The following is a 15008-nucleotide window of genomic DNA, read 5'->3' as shown; positions in this document are numbered from 1 at the left end:
CTTGTAAACTTAATGACCAAGCAAGCCGATGCATTTTGGGTTTTGTTGTAAAAGAATAAAAATACTATCCCTCCTTTCCTTTTCTTCCGGCAACAACCAATGTTACAAAGATATCACAGCACACAGTGACATTGACTGAAAGAAGAGGTGCTGAGGCTGGCGTGCAGCACTCAACAGCTCTTGTTATTGCAATCCAGACTGGGGACGGAAGGAGAAAAGTATGAAGGAATTGCGATAGTGAGACCGACTCTTATGTGTATCTGCATGTCATGGAAAAAGGATAACTCTGTCATTCATGGCCGGTTAGCTCAGTTGGTTAGAGCGTGGTGCTAATAACGCCAATGTCGCGGGTTCGATCCCCGTACGGGCCAAGTTAAGTTTTTTCTCTCAAGTAAACTCTTTTTTTCTCATTTAATCAAACGCTTGTAAATCCATACACTCTGTTGCTCCAGTACACGTTCACTTTCCATTAGTCCTTCTTTTGCCACTTCTGACCAAAGCTCAAGCCGGCAGCGCCAGTAGAACAACAGAAGTGCAAGAGATTGTCTCTCCAAGATGGAGACACTGGCTCAGACTATGTCACGTGAGAGGTGGAGGGAGACCAAGAGCTGATTATTAGATGCGTGGGGATAAGAGGAACATAACTCAGGTGAACAGATTCTGGATAGTCATGCTATAGCTAGGATCAGCAACGTTACAGGGGAAAGGATAGGAAAATAATTAGGTCACAGAAGTATAGAAGTGGCTACAAGGGGGCGTGTCTCTTAACAGGGCCGAAAGATACACTGAAGGCGAAGGTGAAGTGAAAGAAGAAAGAAAGATCAAAGGAAATCAACAGTGATTGAAAGAAAACTCACAAAGGCAAATTGAGCAAAAGTCATGACCTGGGGAGTTAGACTACTTCAAGGCAAATTTACGCCGCAGATGAGCATGACAACTGACCCTTGTCCAGTGGTGCTGAAACAATTTTCAGCGTGGGGGTGCTGCCATCAAAGGGCTTCTGAAAATCCAGGAATTATACAAAGAACAAGTCCTGCAGAATGAGCCACGCACATTCAGAAAGAGTGGTGATGCGTTGGTTACTTATTGGTAATCTTCATTAGCCTTAGTACATTGCATCCTTGTGACAGTCATTACAAAGTAAAGTGATGTCACCCTCCAAGAGGAAGAAAGAACAGGAGGATTCTTAAATGCTAGCGCCATGCACCCAACCTGGGTGCCAAGCCCCTGCCAAAGGACTGATGGGAAGGTGGGCAGGATGTAGTGTTTGTGACAAGGACAAGATTGACTTAGGGTAATGCAGGGTTCAAAACATTGGTACTCAAATGCAAAACAGAAAATGTATTAAGCGATAATTCTTCACAAATGTGTGCATTGAGGCCCAAGTAACCACCCTAGGAATTTCCTAGATTGTTACTCACTGGAATTCAACCCAGGAGGTGGCCATTCCTCTCGTAGACCATCCCTGACCTGGAAGATTTTCTAAAAAGCCTTGCAAAGCCAGAAAAATTGACAACTTAATCCACCTACTCAGAGTCATAAAAGTCATCTTCTTGTCTTTTCCAGGCTGTCCAAAAGTCACAAACAAGGAGTCGGTTTTCCTGAACTGCAGAGGCCTGGTGACATAAATGAAAAGAGCTCTTTAAACATCAAGTGTATTCAACAAATGTTCCTCCGGAGAGGAAGGAGAGGGAATGAAAGAAGGAAGAATTATTTCCTAAGATCTATCAAAAATAGACTTAACCTTTGCAGCAAAGGTAGGGCTAGGCCTTAAAGTTACCCCATCTTCCAAAGTATCAAATGAAGAGAGGACAGCATTTTAAGGCTCCCAGCTCCCCAATTGTTCTCAGCAAGGTGATAGCAAATAGGAAAATAACTTTATAGGAGACAATCTTTAATTGTACAGTATCCAGATCCTCAAAGAGATAAAATTGCAAAGCCTATAAAAGAGTAGGAAGATTCTGAGTTGGAGAAAAGGGATTTTTCATTGTTCTTACCATTGACAAAAGATCATAACAGTCTAGACACCAAAGAGTGTAACATCGATGAAAATTCAGAAAAGTCCCTAAAAGCCTTTATCGCAAACCAATGAGCTTTCAGAGTGGAAAGAGATTCAAGTGAAACCCATATCAAAGAAAATGCAAAATAGCAGACAAACTACAGGTAGGTGCCAAAAGATCATGAGCAGAACATCACGTCTGAAAGGACTTCCAGTTCTTTGAGTAAGACTTCGAAGTAGAAGGCCTGCTGGAGTGCTGAAGTAATTCCACTAAGGAAGAGGAAAGACCCTTTGCTAGCAGTCCAGACTTCTCAACCTCCAAAGCGATAGAGTGAGTTGGAGCAAGAAGGTCAGGGACGACGTTCTGAGAAGAGACACACTTGAGCAGTACCCAAGGAGGTAGAAGAGACAGGGGTTCAGAAGAGGAAACCATGACATCTCTGGCCAATCAGGGTCAACAAGAATCAAGTTCCCTCCCCCTGCTGAGACTTGAAGAGAACCATCTGGATCAATAAAAAGGGGGGGAATGTATAAAGGAGACTTCTCAGCCACTTTATCACCAATACGTCCACCACCTAGGCTCCTTGTTCCGGAAACCTGGATCAGAATCGACAAAGATGAGCATTGTCCTTGTTTGAAAAGAGATCCAGAAAGGGTTTCACAAACTCTCTGCATATCTCTCAAAACAACGACCTGGATAACGTCAACTCCAGCAAATTTGGAAACCTCCAGCTGTCTGCCATCACATTGTCGGTGCCCTTGATGTGTACTGCCGACGTATGCAACAGGTTGATCTCTGCCCAATAGCCCAATTGTTCTGCTATTGCATTGAGGGATTTTGAATGCATGCTTCACTGCTGGTTAATGTAAAAGACCGCTACCTTATTCTCTGTATTTACTAGCACATTTTTCTGAGACAGATGATGATGGGAAAACTTCAAAGCCCTGAAGCTTACCATCAACTCCATCTACTTCCATGACCTCCGACTCTCTAGGAAAGACCACTTGAATCGACAGGATCAGTCCAACACAGTAGCTCTCCAGCCAGGTTTGCTGGCATCTGTTGCGAGGAATTCAGGAGGATCGATGTGTATTAGTGTCCACTTAGACCAGTGGTCTTCAAACTCTTTAATGCCACATCCACCCAAAGGGAAAAAAAAACATTGGTGCCTCCCCTCTGAATTTTCCAGAATTCTTCTATCAAATTGACACTGTTTAAATATGTCTAGACCTATTTAAACATTGCAGTTAAGTTCTGTTACTGTTTTAAAAATGCAATCAAATACATGACCCCAAATATACTATTCTGGTCAGGCAGGCCTTACTAACCAATTGCAGCGTCATGCTCTGCTGAGTAAACTGATCTCACGGCAGTGAGGAATGCACAGGCCGGTGGTGCCCGGCACACGAAAGCGCGCCTTCTTGTGTTGTATGTCTCTTTGCGCAAATGCAAACTCAAATTTCCTGCACTGTGGTCTGCAGGAGAGACATGGGAAGGTGCAGTAGGGAAGGCTTGAGCAACAAACCGTTGGCTATGTTTTGTTGTTACTTTGTTGACATGAGCTAGAGTAATTTAAAGCAGAAGGAACGGCCAGACCTAAAAATAACTCTCTTACCTCCAACGCCGAATAACCACTATAATTAGAATATCTCAAAAGCAGCTGGCCTTGTAAACTTAATGAGCAAGCAAGCCGATGCATTTTGGGTTTTGTTGTAAAAGAATAGAAATCCTTTCCATCCTTTCCTTTTCTTCCGGCAACAACCAATGTTACAAAGATATCTCAGCACACAGTGACATTGACTGAAAGAAGAGGCGCTGAGGCTGGCGTGCAGCACTCAACAGCTTTTGTTATTGCAATCCAGACAGGGGACAGAAGGAGAAAAGCATGAAGAAATTGCGATAGTGAGACCGACTCTTCTGTGTATCTGCATGTCATGGAAAAAGGATAACTCGGTCATTCATGGGCAGTTAGCTCAGTTGGTTAGAGCATGGTGCTAATAACGCCAAGGTCGCGGGTTCGATCCCCGTATGGGCCAAGGTAAGTTTTTTCTCTCAATTAAACTCTTTTTTTCTCATTTAATCAAACGCTTGTAAATCCATACACTCTGTTGCTCCAGTACACGTTCACTTTCCATTAGTCCTTCTTTTGCCACTTCTGACCAAAGCTCAAGCCGGCAGCGCCAGTAGAACAACAGAAGTGCAAGAGATTGTCTCTCCAAGATGGAGACACTGGCTCAGACTATGTCACGTGAGAGGTGGAGGGAGACCAAGAGCTGATTATTAGATGCGTGGGGATAAGAGGAACATAACTCAGGTGAACAGATTCTGGATAGTCATGCTATAGCTAGGATCAGCAACGTTACAGGGGAAAGGATAGGAAAATAATTAGGTGACAGAAGTATAGAAGTGGCTACAAGGGGGCGTGTCTCTTAACAGGGCCGAAAGATACACTGAAGGCGAAGGTGAAGTGAAAGAAGAAAGAAAGATCAAAGGAAATCAACAATGATTGAGAGAAAACTCACAAAGGCAAATTGAGCAAAAGACATGACCTGGGGAGTTAGACTACTTCAATGCAAATTTATGCCGCAGATGAGCATGACAACTGACCCTTGTCCAGTGGTGCTGAAACAATTTTCAGTGTGGGGGTGCTGCCATCAAAGGGCTTCTGAAAATCCAGGAATCATACAAAGAACAAGTCCTGCAGAATGAGCCACGCACATTCAGAAAGAGTGGTGATGCGTTGGTTACTTATTGGTAATCTTCATTAGCCTTAGTCCATTGCGTCCTTGTGACAGTCATTACAAAGTAAAGTGATGTCACCCTCCAAGAGGAAGAAAGAACAGGAGGATTCTTAAATGCTAGCGCCATGCACCCAACCTGGGTGCCAAGCCCTTGCTAAAGGACTGATGGGAAGGTGGGCAGGATGTAATGTTTGTGACAAGGACAAGATGGACTTAGGGTAATGCAGAGTTCAAAACATTGGTACTCAAATGCAAAACAGAAAATTTATTAAGCGATAATGCTTGACAAATGTATGCCCTGAGGCCCAAGTAACCACCCTAGGAATATCCTAGATTGTTACTCACTGGAATTCAACCCAGGAGGTGGCCATTTCTCTCGTAGACCATCCCTGACCTGGAAGATTTTCTAAAAAGCCTTGCAAAGCCAGAAAAATTGAGAACTTAATCCACCTACTCAGAGTCAAAGAAGTCACCTTCTTGTCTTTTCCAGGCTGTCCAAAAGTCGGTTTTCTTGAACTGCAGAGGCCTGGTGACATAAATGAAAAGAACTCTTTAAACATCAAGTGTATTCAACAAATGTTCCTCCGGAGAGGAAGGAGAGGGAATGAAAGAAGGAAGAATTATTTCCTAAGATCTATCAAAAATAGACTTAACCTTTGCAGCAAAGGTAGGGCTAGGCCTTAAAGTTACCCCATCTTCCAAAGTATCAAATGAAGAGAGGACAGCATTTTAAGGCTCCCAGCTCCCCAATTGTTCTCAGCAAGGTGATAGCAAATAGGGAAAATAACTTTATAGGAGACAATCTTTAATTGTACAGTATCCAGATCCTCAAAGAGATAAAATTGCAAAGCCTATAAAAGAGTAGGAAGATTCTGAGTTGGAGAAAAGGGATTTTTAATTGTTCTTACCATTGACAAAAGATCATAACAGTCTAGACACCAAAGAGTGTAACATCGATGAAAGTTCAGAAAAGTCCCTAAAAGCCTTTATCGCAAACCAATGAGCTTTCAGAGTGGAAAGAGATTCAAGTGAAACCCATTCAGAAAAAAATGCAAAATAGCAGACAAACTACAGGTAGGTGCCAAAAGATCATGAGCAGAACATCACGTCTGAAAGGACTTCCAGTTCTTTGAGTAAGACTATGAAGTAGAAGGCCTGCTGGAGTGCTGAAGTAATTCCACTAAGGAAGAGGAAAGACCCTTTGCTAGCAGTCCAGACTTCTCAACCTCCAAAGCGATAGAGTGAGTTGGAGCAAGAAGGTCAGGGACGACGTTCTGAGAAGAGACACACTTGAGCAGTACATAAGGAGGTAGAAGAGCCAGGGGTTCAGAAGAGGAAACCATGACATCTCTGGCCAATCAGGGTCAACAAGAATCAAGTTCCCTCCCCCTGCTGAGACTTGAAGAGAACCATCTGGATCAATAAAAAGGGGGGGAATGTATAAAGGAGACTTCTCAGCCACTTTATCACCAATACGTCCACCACCTAAGCTCCTTGTTCCGGAAACCTGGATCAGAATCGACAAAGATGAGCATTGTCCTTGTTTGAAAAGAGATCCAGAAAGGGTTTCACAAACTCTCGGCATATCTCTCAAAACAACGACCTGGATAACGTCAATTCCAGCAAATTTGGAAACCTCCAGCTGTCTGCCATCACATTGTCAGTGCCCTTGATGTGTACTGCCGACGTATGCAACAGGTTGATCTCTGCCCAATAGCCCAATTGTTCTGCTATTGCATTGAGGGATTTTGAATGCATGCTTCACTGCTGGTTAATGTAAAAGACCGCTACCTTATTCTCTGTCTTTACTAGCACATTTTTCTGAGACAGATGATGATGGGAAAACTTCAAAGCCCTGAAGCTTACCATCAACTCCATCTACTTCCATGACCTCCGACTCTCTAGGAAAGACCACTAGAATCGACAGGATCAGTCCAACACAGTAGCTCTCCAGCCAGGTCTGATGGCATCTGTTGCGAGGAATTCAGGAGGATCCAGGTGTATTAGTGTCCACTTAGACCAGTGGTCTTCAAACTCTTTAATGCCACATCCACCCAAAGGGAAAAAAAAACATTGGTGCCTCCCCTCTGAATTTTCCAGAATTCTTCTATCAAATTGACACTGTTTAAATATGTCTAGACCTATTTAAACATTGCAGTTAAGTTCTGTTACTGTTTTAAAAATGCAATCAAATACATGACCCCAAATATACTATTCTGGTCAGGCAGGCCTTACTAACCAATTGCAGCGTCATGCTCTGCTGAGTAAACTGATCTCACGGCAGTGAGGAATGCACAGGCCGGGTGGTGCCCGGCGCACGAAAGCGTTCCTTCTTGTGTTGTACGTCTCATTGCGCAAATGCAAACTCAAATTTCCTGCACTGTGGTCGGTAGGAGAGACATGGGAAGGTGCAGTAGGGAAGGCTTGAGCAACAAACCGTTGGCTATGTTTTGTGGTTACTTTGTTGACATGAGCTAAAGTAATTTAAAGCAGAAGGAACGGCCAGACCTAAAAACAACTCTCTTACCTCCAACGCCGAATAACCACTATAATTAGAATATCTCAAAAGCAGCTGGCCTTGTAAACTTAATGAGCAAGCAAGCCGATGCATTTTGGGTTTTGTTGTAAAAGAATACAAATTCTATCCATCCTTTCCTTTTCTTCCGGCAACAACCAATGTTACAAAGATATCACAGCACACAGTGACATTGACTGAAAGAAGAGGTGCTGAGGCTGGCGTGCAGCACTCAACAGCTCTTCTTATTGCAATCCAGACTGGGGACGGAAGGAGAAAAGTATGAAGGAATTGCGATAGTGGGACCGACTCTTCTGTGTATCTGCATGTCATGGAAAAAGGATAACTCTGTCATTCATGGCCGGTTAGCTCAGTTGGTTAGAGCGTGGTGCTAATAACGCCAATGTCGCGGGTTCGATCCCCGTACGGGCCAAGTTAATTTTTTCTCTCAAGTAAACTCTTTTTTTCTCATTTACTCAAACGCTTGTAAATCCATACACTCTGTTGCTCCAGTACACGTTCACTTTCCATTAGTCCTTCTTTTGCCACTTCTGACCAAAGCTCAAGCCGGCAGCGCCAGTAGAACAACAGAAGTGCAAGAGATTGTCTCTCCAAGATGGAGACACTGGCTCAGACTACGTCACGTGAGAGGTGGAGGGAGACCAAGAGCTGATTATTAGATGCGTGGGGATAAGAGGAACATAACTCAGGTGAACAGATTCTGGATAGTCATGCTATAGCTAGGATCAGCAACGTTACAGGGGAAAGGATAGGAAAATAATTAGGTCACAGAAGTATAGAAGTGGCTACAAGGGGGCGTGTCTCTTAACAGGGCCGAAAGATACACTGAAGGCGAAGGTGAAGTGAAAGAAGAAAGAAAGATCAAAGGAAATCAACAGTGATTGAAAGAAAACTCACAAAGGCAAATTGAGCAAAAGACATGACCTGGGGAGTTAGACTACTTCAAGGCAAATTTACGCCGCAGATGAGCATGACAACTGACCCTTGTCCAGTGGTGCTGAAACAATTTTCAGCGTGGGGGTGCTGCCATCAAAGGGCTTCTGAAAATCCAGGAATCATACAAAGAACAAGTCCTGCAGAATGAGCCACGCACATTCAGAAAGAGTGGTGATGCGTTGGTTACTTATTGGTAATCTTCATTAGCCTTAGTACATTGCATCCTTGTGACAGTCATTACAAAGTAAAGTGATGTCACCCTCCAAGAGGAAGAAAGAACAGGAGGATTCTTAAATGCTAGCGCCATGCACCCAACCTGGGTGCCAAGCCCCTGCCAAAGGACTGATGGGAAGGTGGGCAGGATGTAATGTTTGTGACAAGGACAAGATTGACTTAGGGTAATGCAGGGTTCAAAACATTGGTACTCAAATGCAAAACAGAAAATGTATTAAGCGATAATGCTTCACAAATGTCTGCATTGAGGCCCAAGTAACCACCCTAGGAATTTCCTAGATTGTTACTCACTGGAATTCAACCCAGGAGGTGGCCATTCCTCTCGTAGACCATCCCTGAACTGGAAGATATTCTAAAAAGCCTTGCAAAGCCAGAAAAATTGACAACTTAATCCACCTACTCAGAGTCATAAAAGTCACCTTCTTGTCTTTTCCAGGATGTCCAAAAGTCACAAACAAGGAGTCGGTTTTCCTGAACTGCAGAGGCCTGGTGACATGAATGAAAAGAGCTCTTTAAACATCAAGTGTATTCAGCAAATGTTCCTCTGGAGAGGAAGGAGAGGGAATGAAAGAAGGAAGAATTATTTCCTAAGATCTATCAAAAATAGACTTAACCTTTGCAGCAAAGGTAAGGCTAGGCCTTAAAGTTACCCCATCTTCCAAAGTATCAAATGAAGAGAGGACAGCATTTTAAGGCTCCCAGCTCCCCAATTGTTCTCAGCAAGGTGATAGGAAATAGGAAAATAACTTTATGGGAAACAATCTTTATGTCTACAGTATCCAGATCCTCAAAGAGATAAAATTGCAAAGCCTATAAAAGAGTAGGAAGATTCTGAGTTGGAGAAAAGGGATTTTTCAACTGGTCTTACAATTGACAAAAGATCAGAACAGTCTAGACACCAAAGATTGTAACATCGACGAAGGTACAGAAAAGTCCCTAAAAACCTTTATCGAAAAGCAATGAGCTTTCAGAGTGGAAAGAGATTCAAGTGAAACCCATTCAGAAGAAAATGCAAAATAGCAGACAAACTACAGGTAGGTGCCAAAAGATCATGAGCAGAACATCACGTCTCAAAAGACTTCCAGTTCTTTGAGTAAGACTTCGAAGTAGAAGGCCTGCTGGAGTGCTGAATTAACTCCACTAAGGAAGAGGAAAGACCCTTTGCTAGCAGTCCAGACTTCTCAACCTCCAAAGCGATAGAGTGAGTTGGAGCAAGAAGGTCAGGGACGACGTTCTGAGAGAGACACACTTGAGCAGTACCCAAGGAGGTAGAAGAGCCAGGGGTTCAGAAGAGGAAACCATGACATCTCTGGCCAATAAGGGCCCACAAGAATAAAGTTCCCTCGCCCCTGCTGAGACTTGAAGAGAACCATCTGGATCAATAAAAAGTGGGGGAATGTATAAAGGAGACTTCTCAGCCACTTTATCACCAATACGTCCACTACCTAGGCTCCTTGTTCCGGAAGCCTGGATCAGAATCGACAAAGATGAGCATTGTCCTTGTTTGAAAAGAGATCCAGAAAGGGTTTCACAAACTCTCGGCATATCTCTCAAAACAACGACCTGGATAACGTCAACTCCAGCAAATTTGGAAACCTCCAGCTGTCTGCCATCACATTGTCGGTGCCCTTGATGTGTACTGCCGACGTGTGCAACAGGTTGATCTCTGCCCAATAACCCAATTGTTCTGCTATTGCATTGAGGGATTTTGAATGCATGCTTCACTGTTGGTTAATGTAAAAGACAGCTACCTTATTCTCTGTCTTTACTAGCACATTTTTTTGAGACAGATAATGATGGGAAAACTTCAAAGCCCTGAAGATTACCATCAACTCCATCTATTTCCATGACCTCCGACCCTCTAGGAAAGACCACTTGAATCGACAGGATCAGTCCAACACAGTTGCTCTCCAGCCAGGTTTGCTGGCATCTGTTGCGAGGAATTCAGGAGCATCCAGGTGTACTAGTGTCCACTTAGACCAGTGGTCTTCAAGCTCTTTAATGCCGCATCCACCCAATGGGAAAAAAAATCATTGGTGCCTCCCCTCTGAATTGTCCACAATTATTCTATTAAATTGACACTGTTTAAATATGTCTAGACCTATTTAAACATTGCAGTTAAGTTCTGTTACTGTTTTAAAAATGCAATCAAATACATGACCCCAAATATACTTTTCTGGTCAGGCCTGCCCTACTAACCAATTGCAGCGTCATGCTCTGCTGAGTAAACTGATCTCACGACAGTGAGGAATGCACAGGCCGGGTGGTGCCCGGCGCACGAAAGCGCGCCTTCTTGTGTTGTACGTCTCTTCGCGCAAATGCAAACTCAGATTTCCTGCACTGTGGTCGGCAGGAGAGACATGGGAAGGCGCAGTAGGGAAGCCTTGAGCAACGAACTGTTGGCTATGTTTTGTTGTTACTTTGTTGACATGAGCTCAAGTAATTTGAAGCAGAAGGAACGGCCAGACCTAAAAAAAACTCTCTTACCTCCAACGCCGAATAACCACTATAATTATAATATCTCAAAAGCAGCTGGCCTTGTAAACTTAATGAGCAAGCAAGCCGATGCATTTTGGGTTTTGTTGTAAAAGAATAAAAATACTATCCATCCTTTCCTTTTTTTCCGGCAACAAGCGATGTTACAAAGATATCACAGCACACAGTGAGATTGAGTGAAAGAAGAGGCACTGAGGCTGGCGTGCAGCACTCCACAGCTCTTGTTATTGTAATGCAGACAGGGGGCGGAAGGAGAAAAGTATGAAGGAATTGCGATAGTAAGACCAACTCTTCTTTCTATCTGCATTTCATGAAAAAAGGATATCTGTAGTACTCATGGCCGGTTAGCTGAGTTGGTTAGAGCGTGGTGCTATTAACGTCAAGGTCGCGGGTTCGATCCCCGTACGGGCCAGGTTGCATTTTTTCTCTCAACTAAACTCTTTTTTTATCATTTAATCAAGCTCTTATAAATCCATACACTCTGTTGCTCCAGTATACGTTCACTTTCCATTAGTCCTTCTTTTGCCACTGCTGACCAAAGCTCAAGCCGGCAGCGCCAGTAGAACAACACAAGTGCAAGGGATTGTCTCTCCAAGATGGAGACACTGCCTCAGACTATGTCTCGTGAGAGGTGGAGGGAGACCAAGTGCTGATTATTAGATGCGTGGGGATAAGAGGAACATAACTCAGGTGAACAGATTCTGGATAGTGATGCTATAGCTAGGATCAGCAACGTTACAGGGGAAATGATAGGAAAATAATTAGGTGACAGAAGTATAGAAGTGGCTACAAGGGGGTGTGTCTCTTAAGAGGGCCGAAAGATACACTGAAGGCGAAGGTGAAGTGAAAGAAGAAAGAAAGATCAAAGGAAGTTTGACAGTGATTGAGAGAAAACTCACAAAGGCAAATTGAGCAAAAGACAAGGCCTGGGGAGTCAGACTACTTCAATGCAAATTTACGCCGCAGATGAGCATGACAACTGACCCTTGTACAGTGGTGCTGAAACAATTTTCAGTGTGGGGGTGCTGCCATCAAAGGGCTTCTGAAAATCCATTAATCATACAAAGAACTAGTCCTGCGGAATGAGCCACGCACATTCAGAAAGAGTGATGATGCGTTGGTTACTTATTGGTAATCTTCATTAGCCTTAGTCCATTACGTCCTTGTGACAGTCATTACAAAGTAAGGTGATGTCACCTTCCAACAGGAAGAAAGAACAGGAGGATCCTTAAATGCTAGCCCCATGCACCCAACCTGGGTGCCAAGCCCTTGCCAAAGGGCTGATGGGAAGGTGGGCAGGATGTAATGTTTGTGACAAAGACAAGATGGACTAAGGGTAATGCAGAGTTCAAAACATTGGTACTCAAATGCAAAACAGAAAAATTATTAAGCCATAATGCTTGACAAATGTATGCTCTGAGGACCAAGTAGCCACCCTAGGAATTTCCTAGATTGTTACTCACTGGAATTCAACCCAGGAGGTGGCCATTCCTCTCGTAGACCATCCCTGAACTGGAAGATATTCTAAAAAGCCTTGCAAAGCCAGAAAAATTGACAACTTAATCCACCTACTCAGAGTCATAAAAGTCACCTTCTTGTCTTTTCCAGGCTGTCCAAAAGTCACAAACAAGGAGTCGGTTTTCCTGAACTGCAGAGGCCTGGTGACATGAATGAAAAGAGCTCTTTAAACATCAAGTGTATTCAGCAAATGTTCCTCTGGAGAGGAAGGAGAGGGAATGAAAGAAGGAAGAATTATTTCCTAAGATCTATCAAAAATAGACTTAACCTTTGCAGCAAAGGTAAGGCTAGGCCTTAAAGTTACCCCATCTTCCAAAGTATCAAATGAAGAGAGGACAGCATTTTAAGGCTCCCAGCTCCCCAATTGTTCTCAGCAAGGTGATAGGAAATAGGAAAATAACTTTATAGGAAACAATCTTTATGTCTACAGTATCCAGATCCTCAAAGAGATAAAATTGCAAAGCCTATAAAAGAGTAGGAAGATTCTGAGTAGGAGAAAAGGGATTTTTCAACTGTTCTTACAATTGACAAAAGATCAGAACAGTCTAGACACCAAAGATTGTAACATCTTCGAAGGTACAGAAAAGTCCCTAAAAACCTTTATCGCAAAGCAATGAGCTTTCAGTGTGGAAAGAGATTCAAGTGAAACCCATTCAGAAGAAAATGCAAAATAGCAGACAAACTACAGGTAGGTGCCAAAAGATCATGAGCAGAACATAACGTCTCAAAAGACTTCCAGTTCTTTGAGTAAGACTTCGAAGTAGAAGGCCTGCTGGAGTGCTGAATTAACTCCACTAAGGAAGAGGAAAGACCCTTTGCTAGCAGTCCAGACTTCTCAACCTCCAAAGCGATAGAGTGAGTTGGAGCAAGAAGGTCAGGGATGACGTTCTGAGAGAGACACACTTGAGCAGTTCCCAAGGAGGTAGAAGAGCCAGGGGTTCAGAAGAGGAAACCATGACATCTCTGGCCAATAAGGGCCCACAAGAATAAAATTCCCTCGCCCCTGCTGAGACTTGAAGAGAACCATCTGAATCAATAAAAAGTGGGGGAATGTATAAAGGAGACTTCTCAGCCACTTTATCACCAATACGTCCACTACCTAGGCTCCTTGTTCCGGAAGCCTGGATCAGAATCGACAAAGATGAGCATTGTCCTTGTTTGAAAAGAGATCCAGAAAGGGTTTCACAAACTCTCGGCATATCTCTCAAAACAACGACCTGGATAACGTCAACTCCAGCAAATTTGGAAACCTCCAGCTGTCTGCCATCACATTGTCGGTGCCCTTGATGTGTACTGCCGACGTGTGCAACAGGTTGATCTCTGCCCAATAACCCAATTGTTCTGCTATTGCATTGAGGGATTTTGAATGCATGCTTCACTGTTGGTTAATGTAAAAGACAGCTACCTTATTCTCTGTCTTTAGTATCACATTTTTTTGAGACAGATGATGATGGGAAAACTTCAAAGCCCTGAAGATTACCATCAACTCCATCTATTTCCATGACCTCTGACTCTCTAGGAAAGACCACTTGAATCGACAGGATCAGTCCAACACAGTAGCTCTCCAGCCAGGTTGGCTGGCATCTGTTGCGAGGAATTCAGGAGCATCCAGGTGTATTAGTGTCCACTTAGACCAGTGGTCTTCAAACTCTTTAATGCCGCATCCACCCAATGGGAAAAAAAAACATTGGTGCCTCCCCTCTGAATTGTCCACAATTCTTCTATTAAATTGACACTGTTTAAATATGTCTAGACCTATTTAAACATTGCAGTTAAGTTCTGTTACTGTTTTAAAAATGCAATCAAATACATGACCCCAAATATACTATTCTGGTCAGGCCTGCCCTACTAACCAATTGCAGTGTCATGCTCTGCTGAGTAAACTGATCTCACGACAGTGAGGAATGCACAGGCCGGGTGGTGCCCGGCGCACGAAAGCGCGCCTTCTTGTGTTGTACATCTCTTCGCGCAAATGCAAACTCAGATTTCCTGCACTGTGGTCGGCAGGAGAGACATGGGAAGGCGCAGTAGGGAAGGCTTGAGCAACGAACCGTTGGCTATGTTTTGTTGTTACTTTGTTGACATGAGCTCAAGTAATTTGAAGCAGAAGGAACGGCCAGACCTAAAAAAAACTCTCTTACCTCCAACGCCGAATAACCACAATAATTATAATATCTCAAAAGCAGCTGGCCTTGTAAACTTAATGACCAAGCAAGCCGATGCATTTTGGGTTTTGTTGTAAAAGAATAAAAATACTATCCCTCCTTTCCTTTTTTTCCGGCAACTAGCGATGTTACAAAGATATCACAGCACACAGTGAGATTGAGTGAAAGAAGAGGCACTGAGGCTGGCGTGCAGCACTCCACAGCTCTTGTTATTGTAATCCAGACAGGGGGCGGAAGGAGAAAAGTATGAAGGAATTGCGATAGTGAGACCAACTCTTCTATCTATCTGCATTACATGGAAAAAGGATATCTTTAGTACTCATGGCCGGTTAGCTCACTCGGTTAAAGCGTGCTGCTAATAACGCCAAGGTCGTGGGTTCGA

General features: G+C 43.5%; 4 non-coding genes across 4 annotated transcripts; all 4 read left to right on the top strand.

Annotated features, from left to right (window-relative positions):
- The first annotated feature begins 297 nt into the window (after positions 1–297).
- TRNAI-AAU (transfer RNA isoleucine (anticodon AAU)) lies at positions 298–371 on the top strand. Its single transcript has one exon. It is a non-coding gene; the product is annotated as a tRNA-Ile (tRNA).
- A 3591-nt stretch (positions 372–3962) lies between these two features.
- Positions 3963–4036, top strand: TRNAI-AAU (transfer RNA isoleucine (anticodon AAU)). Its single transcript has one exon. It is a non-coding gene; the product is annotated as a tRNA-Ile (tRNA).
- Positions 4037–7615: 3579 nt separating this feature from the next.
- On the top strand, positions 7616–7689 carry TRNAI-AAU (transfer RNA isoleucine (anticodon AAU)). Its single transcript has one exon. It is a non-coding gene; the product is annotated as a tRNA-Ile (tRNA).
- A 3592-nt stretch (positions 7690–11281) lies between these two features.
- Positions 11282–11355, top strand: TRNAN-AUU (transfer RNA asparagine (anticodon AUU)). The gene has a single exon. It is a non-coding gene; the product is annotated as a tRNA-Asn (tRNA).
- The last annotated feature ends 3653 nt before the right edge of the window (positions 11356–15008 follow it).

Source organism: Pleurodeles waltl, chromosome 12 (genome assembly GCF_031143425.1).
Source record: "Pleurodeles waltl isolate 20211129_DDA chromosome 12, aPleWal1.hap1.20221129, whole genome shotgun sequence".
NCBI classification, from domain to species: Eukaryota; Metazoa; Chordata; class Amphibia; order Caudata; family Salamandridae; genus Pleurodeles; species Pleurodeles waltl.
The sequence above is the reverse complement of the archived record's forward strand: the minus strand, read 5'-3'. Positions and strand labels throughout refer to the sequence as shown.